Below are 11,386 nucleotides of genomic sequence, written 5' to 3'. Positions count from 1 at the left end.
GTTTAAATCAGTTTTTCAGATGAAGTTTATACGAGTTAGGTTGCTTTATATTATTGTTTTTGCATATATTGAAACTTTTCCAAGAACGAACTATTTCATAATATTTATGGTTTTTAAACATCCATTCACTCTGTATGGATTAAAAGATTTTCTTGGGTAATCCAAAAGCCTATTATTAAGCCACCGTTAGATGAAGATTTATTAATTAAGAGATTTTGCCTTAAGAATCATAATTATTCACATAAGCCAATTTTTCGCTATAATAACAATATTAAAATTATGAATAATATGAATCAGTTATATTTCGTGATTTTAGAAATGAATCTTTTGGAATTATATTTGCAATACAAATTGCTGATTTCTAGCACCCCAATATAATAGGAGATTAATTCCATTCTTGCTAAATGTATTAAATTATGCCTGATGACAAGTCAATGGTGGTGGTTCACATTTTTGAGTTATATAAGGTAGATAATTTTATGTAGACTAATATTTGAGGATTTTACAAGTCATTTATATGTCATAATTGTAATATGTCAGTAACATATCATAATCGTAGGCAATTGCGGATATCCGCGTTAAATACCAATAATGAAAAAAACTGATTCATAAACTCAGTTCATATGCAAAAAATATGCAAATATATATATATATATATATATATATATATATATACTCGTATATATATCTTATAAAACTACACGTTGTAGCTCAGGGACTAATACTTAATTTAGCCAATACATATATTTAGAAATAATACAAGCACATAGATATGACATAAGCATGTACAAATAATACAGGTGTATATGATTGCATATATATATATATATATATATATATATATGTATATATATATATATATTCCTGAATATTATGATTTGTCCTTGTTCGATGTACTTAACATTAGTTGCATTCACTTCAAATATATCTTACGCTCACAAATATATATATATATATATATATATATATATATATATAATTGAAACAATTAATTAAATATTGACAATTATTTTTTTACACGTTTTGACTCGAGATGTGTATCATCATTTAGCTATAAATTAAACAAAGCAATGAATGAATACGGTAACAATAAAATAATTCATAAATTTAATTAATATAAATTAGTAGTACTAACCAGGAAAAAAATTAAAATATAAAATGATGTAAACAAATGTGCAATCGCACACATTTTAATTCAATTTATAGGGCTCATGACACACATAACATTAATAATAAATTAGGATTAAATTATTTTATTTAAAAAATATTTGCTAAATTTGTATTGACGACACAAAACTTTTAACATTTTCAAAGTATATAAGACGAATACCGATCCTAATTGCTATTGCTTGGGTGGAGTGACTAGGGCGGATGCCGGGCAAGCCATTATGACGTGCAAAAATTGGAAAAGGGTAGGCAAGAACTATGGAGGGAGACAGTGAGGCAAAAAATATCCAAACTCTAAATCACGTTTAAATTGAATTTAACTTTAAATTAATTTAACTAAAATTGTACTTGCTGTTCATTAGATGTAAAAATTTTGTATAATATTAAAAAAAAATCGCGAGGCAACATTTTCCATATTTTTCTAATTCTAAATATCTTGTCCATATTATCTAAAATCGAAATTGATGAATATATAGTAATTATAGTCATAAATAGTAAAGAATGCAATTTATTCTTTTTTTGTCATTTTTTATAATTCAAGGTATAAATAGATATCTGGCATAAAGCAAATCATTTTTTTATAAAGCGGCCTTAGCTTTTTTACCTACTATTTTAAAATTTATACTTGTTCATGATTATTGCACTTTTAATGAAAACAAATACTAATATTGTACAGTAAATTCCAATAAATTTTGAGGCTTCACAGTAAAAGTACAGTATATTTTATTCATTAAACGTGGAACATAAATTTAAAATAATCGCTATATAAATTTACCTAACAAGATAATTAAATAAAAAGACATTATACAAGTCTTTTATAAAATTCTGAAGTCATTCTATAGATCTTTTTTAATGGAGGTATCCTGACTAATATAATTCGTTTTTATAAATAATTAAAACAAAGTGCTTAAATTGCATAAGTTAAAAATCCATTTATCTTATTGAAGATATAAAGGTATTTATTTTAGTGAATGTATTTTGTTCTTTATCAATTGCAGTATCATATATCACATTGATTTTGACTTTAAATTGTGAAATATGGAATGTCGAAAACCCGTCAATGATTTTAAATCGGTTTATAACAAATTTAGAAAGTAAAGCGAAAAAAATATTTGATTAATCATATTAAATTAATGTTTTACTAAGGTAAACAAAATTTAAGTTATGGTCGGTTGAGGTAGGTCAGTATTTTACTCCAAACGAAAAATGCAATAATTTTCTTTGCAAACTTTAGATAAATAAAATCATAAATAATGTTTGCTATTGCAAAAAGCAATTAGGCTATATAATATAAATAATGCTATTTATTAATAACCCCTGATTTGTGGACCACGATTGGATTCCAATGCTTCAAATAGCTTTATATGTATATGTATAACAACATTCTAGCAACTTATTACATTTGTATAAAAATACAATATGCAAATTTATATTAGCATTCTTATGACTCGTATACAAATATATATATATATATATATATATATATATATATACATATAGATGTTTGTATATACGAGTATTTATATTTGTAGATAGATAGATAGATGAGATTGTCAGATAAGTTGAAATAATTAAATGTTCAATCTCGGTTCATTTCAACTTAGATCAATTATTTACATATTAATTTGCATTATTATAATAGCCTATTGTATGAATAATGAAATAGTCTTCCGCAAATCATACTCAGAATTATTATTTGTAACAAAGTTGTTATTAATAAGTTATTTTTAAAAATCATTTAAGATAGATCTCCCAATAAAAACAAATGTTTTATGAAAGTACATATTTTTGGAATGAGATATTTTCCATTTTCATATTTTCGGTTCAGTCTTCAACTATTAAGAGTGAAATCGTGATAATAAATCACGAAATTATTTTTCTGGTCAAGAATGTGGTACTTTTTACTTTATTATTTAATAATTATTATTTATATTAAAAGAAAATTAAATCTATTCCATTTTTATGCTTTCTAGTCTAGTTTTCGATCTTCATTAGAAAATAAGAATGTTTTTAAATATAGAAACAGAATAAGGCAAAGAATATTAGTTTTTATAATACTACAAAATATTGTAAAAATTCTATAATCCTGATTAAATTCATTTAATGAGACTTATCAACACACTTCAGTACATTTTTTTTCAGAGTGCATCTCAAAATTTTAAATTCATAGTTCAACAAAAAGTCTTAAAAACTTGGGGCAATTTTGGTATTTTATTTTATTGTGATCCCCTAAAATGTTTACTCACGGTTACTGTTCCAAAAATATTAAATTTATAGAATTAAGAATAAAAATTACAGATTTAAGTAAGTAAGCTAAGTAAGTACAAGTAATTGTTTAAATTTTTTCCTGCTGTGCATTTTTATTGTTAAAAACGTTATGTTTTATAATGAAGACCCACTAAATAAAAAACATAAAAATGAAATACGAGTATATCAAACTTTTTCATCATATTAATAATAGTTATTAAATAAATTTTCTTAATATATTTTTATCTTAGTATATTATTGAATTGAGAATATTACTAGGCTGTAAATCGACTAAAAATTTGAATTAATACTTTTAATTAGTGCGTAATTTCTTTTTAAATGGGATTATTAATTCAAATTTACCTTTAGACAAGTTGCATAAACTTCTTTATGTGTATAAATAATAAATTTAAATACAAGAATTGAGATTTAGTTACATTTAAAATTGTGATGGTTATTTTTTTTTAAATTTTGACACTGCCTTTTATTCCATATATTTTCATAATTGTACCAGATTTCGTAGGCCTATAGTATTTTAGGAAGGTCGTTAGGAATCATATAAGTAAAGGCAGTCATTTGAATGAACTTTATTTTTATTAATAACTGGAAGATTTTACAAAAAATATTTAGCAGTTTTATCATAAATTTTTAAAAAAGTCATTTGCACCCTATATCATGATTTTGTTTTTACAACAATCAGTTTGGAAGAAACATGCTGGCCGATCTTTAATTACCAAAAATTAATCAGCAATTAATTCATTATTTATTATAGAACTTTATTATTGATAATTAATTAATTAATTATCAAGTAATTTTCTTCGAATAGTTTTAAATTTTCAAATTCCGGATTTTTAGGCGAAAACGTGAGGAAAATTTTTGCACTTCTCTACTAATTCTGAGGAAACGGCTCGACTGATCATCCCGTAAGACTAATCATCGCTAGCTTTTACATTTTTTAAATTGGTTAGCCATTTTTTGAGGAAAGATCAAAATTTATATTCTTACACAAACCCATACTTTTTCCAATTTTGATGAACTATTCAGAATGACTTTAAAATGTCAAGAAAACATAAAATCAGCAAATCGTAAACGGAGCATAAACTTCTCCTTCGGGAAGGTAATAAAACAATTTCAAGTAAATCATTTTGTATTTTGCAAATTTAATTCAAAAATTGAATTCATAATTTATGTATATTTTTAATTGGATTAACCTGTGCATGTGTGTTCCATAAAATAACATATATATATATATATATAAATACAATCATGAATCCGCGTTTATGTCTGACCTTCACTCTTGAGACAAAATTGAAGAAATATTTATAATTGATCTATATAACATACATATGTATATATTTATTTATATGTCCATAAAATTAATTTCCAGGTGTATGCATACTCATATTGAAGGTCGCATTCCGACCATTAGTTAATGTATAATTGCGGCATCATAACATATAAATATAATACACATATTTCTCAGTAGGTGTAACTTTTTTTTATGAAATCGTGATTGAAGAAGTCTAGACGAAATTTAATTGATATTGTTGCACAGGTATTCATCTTGATTTGTACCAAATTAAAGGTGAAACGTTAAAAGACGACTTTTAATTCTTGTTCTATTAAATGAATCAAGTAGATGAATGTTGCACTACTAAATTTGTTATTAGGCGGTTCCTGTAATTAGTTGTATAATTAGCACTTATTTGTATCATATCGGATTTTGTATTGATAATATAATCAATATATACAATATATGTATATTGTTCAAGTTTTTTGTACAGCTAATATTGTTTATGTTTTTTTTCTGCACTTGGTGCGTCTGTTTTTTCAAAACTACTTTTTGAATTTAGTTGTTTATGTATAAATAATAGACGATTTTGGCTTATGGAATGTGGCTTTCTTCAGAATCCAATATGTTAGAATTAAAAAAATTAAAAAATTACATTAAAACATTAAAGCACTATCTATTATAGAGTAGTTCTGTATAAATATAGAGTCTTTAAATCTTGTACAATTATAGAGTAGTCTTTTACGTAGTCTCTAAATAACTCAATTATAATTGATTTGATTGATTGATTACTTTTTTTCTTTTAGAGATTCTAAAGAAGAAAACATCCTATATATTTGAAACATAGATATAAGTAAATATATATATAGAAAAGTAAATTAAATTTACATTTGAAAAAATTGGAGACGTTCAAGTTTTCAACAGTAAAATCATAATTAATATTTGCCATATCTAAAAATTCAAGCTATAACTTATAATTTTAACAATATTATATATATATATATATATATATATATATGTGTGTGTCCCAGAACTCAACGTCAAATCGGAACGTGGTAATTGTTTTGGCCGTAATTGTCTTAAAGAATTTAAAAAAATATATTTTACGTTGTTTGGAAATTATGAGCTTTTATGAAAATTTGTGCTTTGATGAAATCGGGAATATTTCTCGGTTATTGTAATTAATTTTGTCTATTCAAACTTTGGATCTGTAACCATAAATAACATTTCTAGGATCACAGTCAAAAGTAGTGGTGCATGGCATCGTGCTTTAAGGTAAATTGCTGAAACTTCCGTACCGAAAACTAAACTATTAAAAAAAAACTTGGTAAACTTTGAAAAAATTAGATTAGATCTTTTTATATTTTGAATTTTTTTTAAATTTTGAACATTTCTTCAAGCAATCGCGCTTTATAGCTGATTTGGTGTCGAAATATCAAAGCGCGAGAATTTTTTTGAGAATACTAAAACTTACCATACGGTAAGTTAAAAATCTCACAATTGCTCCAAGATTTCAAGAAATAAACTATTAAGTTAATTTGTTCAAAATTGGTGTACTGTGAATTGGTGTATCTCCTTTGAAAAAACGTACTAAAGTTTCAGTAAAAGTTGGCGCGCTTTATGAAGTTAGTAATTGATAAAATACTTGATAGTTTCATAATAAAAAAAAATGTAGTAAAATGCTAGTACATTCTGCTCACAATCAGGTTATATGTCTGTCGTACTGAAGTGAGCATAATGCATTAGTTTTATCGTGTTATTTTTTGGTTTTTATATTTTTACTCGATTTTTTCATTATGAATCTATTTACTATTTCACCAATTTACAATCTTGATTAAATGCGCCAAGTTTTGGTGAGACTTACAACACATTTTAGTAAATTTTTTCAAAACAAGGCTTCTCATAGTCGATCAATTTTGAAAATTTTAAATGTATAGTTCAACTAAATGTCTTAATTCTTGAAAACTTGGGGCAATCGTGTCATTATTTGTGACTAGAAATATCACTAATATCATATTATAATGTTATTTTTTATTATCAACGTTTGAGAAATATGCACGTTCATCTTCAGGACGTTTATCAAGAACATGATTTTGATCAGAAAACAAACAAATAAATCCAATATGACTTCAAAAATTGTCGATAAATAAATGAACTTTTACTTATAAGTGCATAACTATTTTATGAAATAGTTTGTAAATAATTTTACATTGTGGATGCTAAAGGCCATATTTTAAAAGAATTTTGGATGAGATATATATCTATATATATATATATATATATATATATATAATTTATGTATATGCATAATTTTATACATATCCATTTGTAAATGTGATTTCATTTGGATCCATGTGCGTGTTTTGTGCACATGCATATTTTTATGTCTTGTGAAACAATGGTTAATTTCATATAGAAACCTTAATTTCATCATAAGTATGTGAGAACATATTGTACATACGAAATTTATATATATATATATATATATATATATATATATATATATATGTATATATATATGAATATACACCTGCATTTACATATTTAACAATAATTATATACTTTAATTACTGGGAACTATGCCAAGCAATTATAAGCTTATATTAATATGAGCATTAATTTTTACTCATATCAAATCGTATAATATATATATATATATATATATATATATATATATATATATACAAAATAATTGTTTCGAAGGTCATATACTTCAAATAAAAATTAAAGAAGCTTTTAACAATAAAGCACGCGCGAACGTTTTATTCTTCTCTATCATTATCATATATAGAGTCTTTTAAAATTAATAACATTACTATAAAACTTATTCTTAACCATTTACTAATAACAATTAGATAAATCAAAATATGGTGTTTTAGTAGTCTAACCCCAAATAAATACATTCTTTTACTATTTCAATTGTTTCAAAATTGTAATTGGTTTATATTTTTGAAGATTCTAAGATCAATGCAATAAAATGCCAACACCTCTATGAAGATTAAATTGTTTATATAAAAATGTAAAATTTATAATTTACTAATCTATTTTATAATGATAATGAAAATAATGCTCTATAATACAATATAAAATAATTCACTATATGATGAAATCAAGATATCACTTCAGTTTTAATTTTTAATACGTAAAAACTTCACTCGATGGGGATATACTTCTATGGAAATAAGTTTTAAACAAATAATAAAAAAAATCTGAAATAATAAATAAATTTATTACAATTCGTAAAGATTATTAAATCAATTTTATTCTTAAGGGGATAAGTCCCAGGTCAAGCTCAAATTTTGGGTAATTTGAAATCTTGCTAATAAATTTTACATGTGAAAAGATATGTGAAATATTAAGTTAAAAATATATCATAATGATTGCAGAACTTTTAATAAAATATTATCAAATATAAATAGGGAGACCATTGGGTTGCTTTATAAAAATAGACGTGTAGTTAATCATCACTATCATTTCTCATAGAACTTTAAGTTGAAAAAATTATTACCAACATTTTTGTATATATCTATTAAATAATTTTTCAAAATTCATCTGGAAGTATATCTTAATTTTCTAGTTGAATTCATAGCACCATTATTATTTCCATAAATTACGGTTTTGCGGTATATTTTAGTGTCCGAAAGATACAATCTAAATTAGATCCGATTGGAAAGCAGTTACGATACCGCTCTCAAAACTCTAATAAGCATTTCTGTTTTAAATTTAAAGATTTTTAGTGCAATGTATAACACGTGTATATAATTACAAGTAAAACATATGCAAAGTGCTTCTTTAGTAAATTTAAATGCTTCCGAAGCCTGGTTGACCAGCCGACCATAGGGATTATTATGGAAGGTCAGTCTGCCATCATTACTAGGTTAATAATATATTTAGTATAATATTAAGTACATGGTTTTCAATGGATATTGTCGAATCATTTGTTTTTATTGGAATTGTATTTATACTTATGGACATTTTAAAGAAAAGAGGCTCCTCAGTGTTGATAGACGTGTTGAAGTATAAATACTTTTTAATGTTTTTTAACAAAAAGATTGGAAGAAGTGGAAACAAACAGTAGTATCTATTGATTTAAAGTTTCAAATTACGAGGTTTTACAATTCATACAGATTTAAACATACTTACCATAAAAGAAGTAATTCAGAACAGAAGCAATTCATACTATATGAAATTAGACCAACATCCAAACCCAGCGCTATTGCTATGCAATTAATCAAAATTTATGTTCCAACTAAAAAGCTCAAAAAAATGGCCAAAAGAACTATTAACTTAATTAAAGCTCTATTTATTTTACTAACATAGAGTATTTATGAACATAGATTTATTTTATTAACATTGATTTAATTTATTAACATGGATTATCTACAGGGGATTCTCTTCAGTGGAGGAAACCTCTAAATGACATATTTAATGGATCACATAGGCTCATAGAAATTTTATTTCTGATTGTCTATAATAAATAAATAAATAAAAATTAAAAAAATACGAGATTTTCAAGCTTTAAGATCACTTAGGATCTTTTCTTTTGGAGGCCTCCTATTTAGGGTTATCCATTAGTCTCGTGAGGCTCAAAAAAGGGGAAGGGATTTCACAAAAAAATACGGAATTTTACCTCGGGATAAAATATGAGTTTCGTAAAATATCATTTATCTATGATTAAACTGAATTGAAAAAAATCCAACATTTATCAAAAAAAAATACTGGTACTAAATATACAAGTGATATTGGATGGGGCTTAATTGCAAATATCACCAAATATTGTTAAGGAGGAAAGAGATGTTTAAAAATCCTTAAAATGAATCACGTGATTAAAAGAAGCCTTCATATTTTGTAAAATTCTAACTACAGTAAGGTTATATTGAAAACAAGATATATATTTATTGATTTAAAATAAATCTAGACATTAATTTATGGGCATCATTTTTTCTCGGACGAAGATAATAACCTTGCAAGTTAGAATGTCTTAGACCCTTATAGGTCTATATAGTCTTTTGGAAATCACTGATTTAAGTATAACAAATCATTTTTCATAATATATATTATAGTGAGTTAAGTTATATTTAAAATTTGTGAAGGAAGAACTCTATTGGATACTAATGCGAAAAGATAACATAATTTAGCTCTTATTTGTTTGCAAAATGCAAGTTCACATTTTTGTATCTTATATCGAATTTGGAATTATTTACAAATACTAATAATAACAGAATTTAGCGGAATAATAAAAATTACCTGCATGACTAACATAAAAAACCACTCACAATCAACAAAATTCTTAAGTGAAATATACAGTTTGTTTTTTATTTATTTTTCTGGTTCGAAGCACAACACAATATATATATATATATATATATATATATATATATATAATGAATTTTGGAGTAATTTAAATTTTTAGTGAAGTACATTGCATATGAAGGTACTAAACATTACATACCTTCAAAGTTTCATTTGGGCTTTGTTAGAATTATTTCGCCATACTAATCAATCAAATAATATTTACTCAATACAATTAGGTTGCGTTAGGTCAAAACCTTCGAATATTGGGCCCTGAAATTACTATTTCGATTAGCAAGTACATTTTTAATAAACTAGATCTAATTAAAAATGATGTAACTGTCAACAATTTGTAGGCGTCCCAATATAATGTATAAGGTCGTTAACTTCGTTAACATCAACAAGGTTTGATGAAATGTAATTATAAATATTGGTAAATATTTTGTAATTCCATTATGAAATTTATCCTTTCTAGTAAATATTTGTGCTACAATAAAGGCTATCTTAATTAATGAGTTTTTGTCAAGGCTTGAAATGGTATTTTTCTTATGGGAAATTTTTACATTGCCAGCATTAGTGTAGAGATTTGTATGGTAAACATTTATGTGATGTGGTATCTAAAAGTTATATATTATATATCTTAGTTTTATGCCCATTTGTAAATAAAATTGATGAATATATATTGGAAATTTCTGTAGAGACTTTATAAATATCCTAGATGACCCGACTGACGTTGTCCTGCACCCACGTCTACAATTCGAAAGTTTCAAATTTTTTAATATCCTATCATATACTTTTTATTATCCTATTTGATGTCCTGCCTTTGCGATTTATTTATTCAGAAATTCAGAAAAAAATAATATAGTATCTGTGGTAAAAGAACAATATCACACTTGATTATACCACACAACGTAATTGCTTCAATAATTTAGTCTATAATTTTCATAATCTCGTACCATATATTAGTTGCTTTTTGGCAATTATAATTTCTAAAATACACTTTTCTTACTAATAATTCCATAAACATTATTGTTTATGTTTAAATCTTAGATGAATTAATTTGTAAAATCTAGTTTATATGAGCACTCTTCAATCTATAATCAATTTGCTAAATATTCCATATCCAATGCCAAACAAATGAAGTTTTGACATACGAAACAAAATTCCAGATCATTTTTTTAATAAGTAGATCAAATGTTTCCAATGTCAAACAATGATATGTGGTTTTTGTAATTTTTGCCATTTATTTATACAATATTACTATAACTTTATTGTTTAATAAAATTTCAAGAATTTCCTTTGACAAACTCTAAGTATTATCAAAATCCGAATAACCGTTTAGGAGAAGTATCAAATCATACATCGATACAGAAGAATTTTATATAAGAG

This window comes from Ctenocephalides felis, unplaced genomic scaffold (assembly GCF_003426905.1).
Source record: "Ctenocephalides felis isolate EL2017-DRISC unplaced genomic scaffold, ASM342690v1 CF-g0.4_SCAFFOLD_03570, whole genome shotgun sequence".
Taxonomy (NCBI): Eukaryota; Metazoa; Arthropoda; class Insecta; order Siphonaptera; family Pulicidae; genus Ctenocephalides; species Ctenocephalides felis.
Note: the sequence above shows the minus strand (reverse complement) of the source record.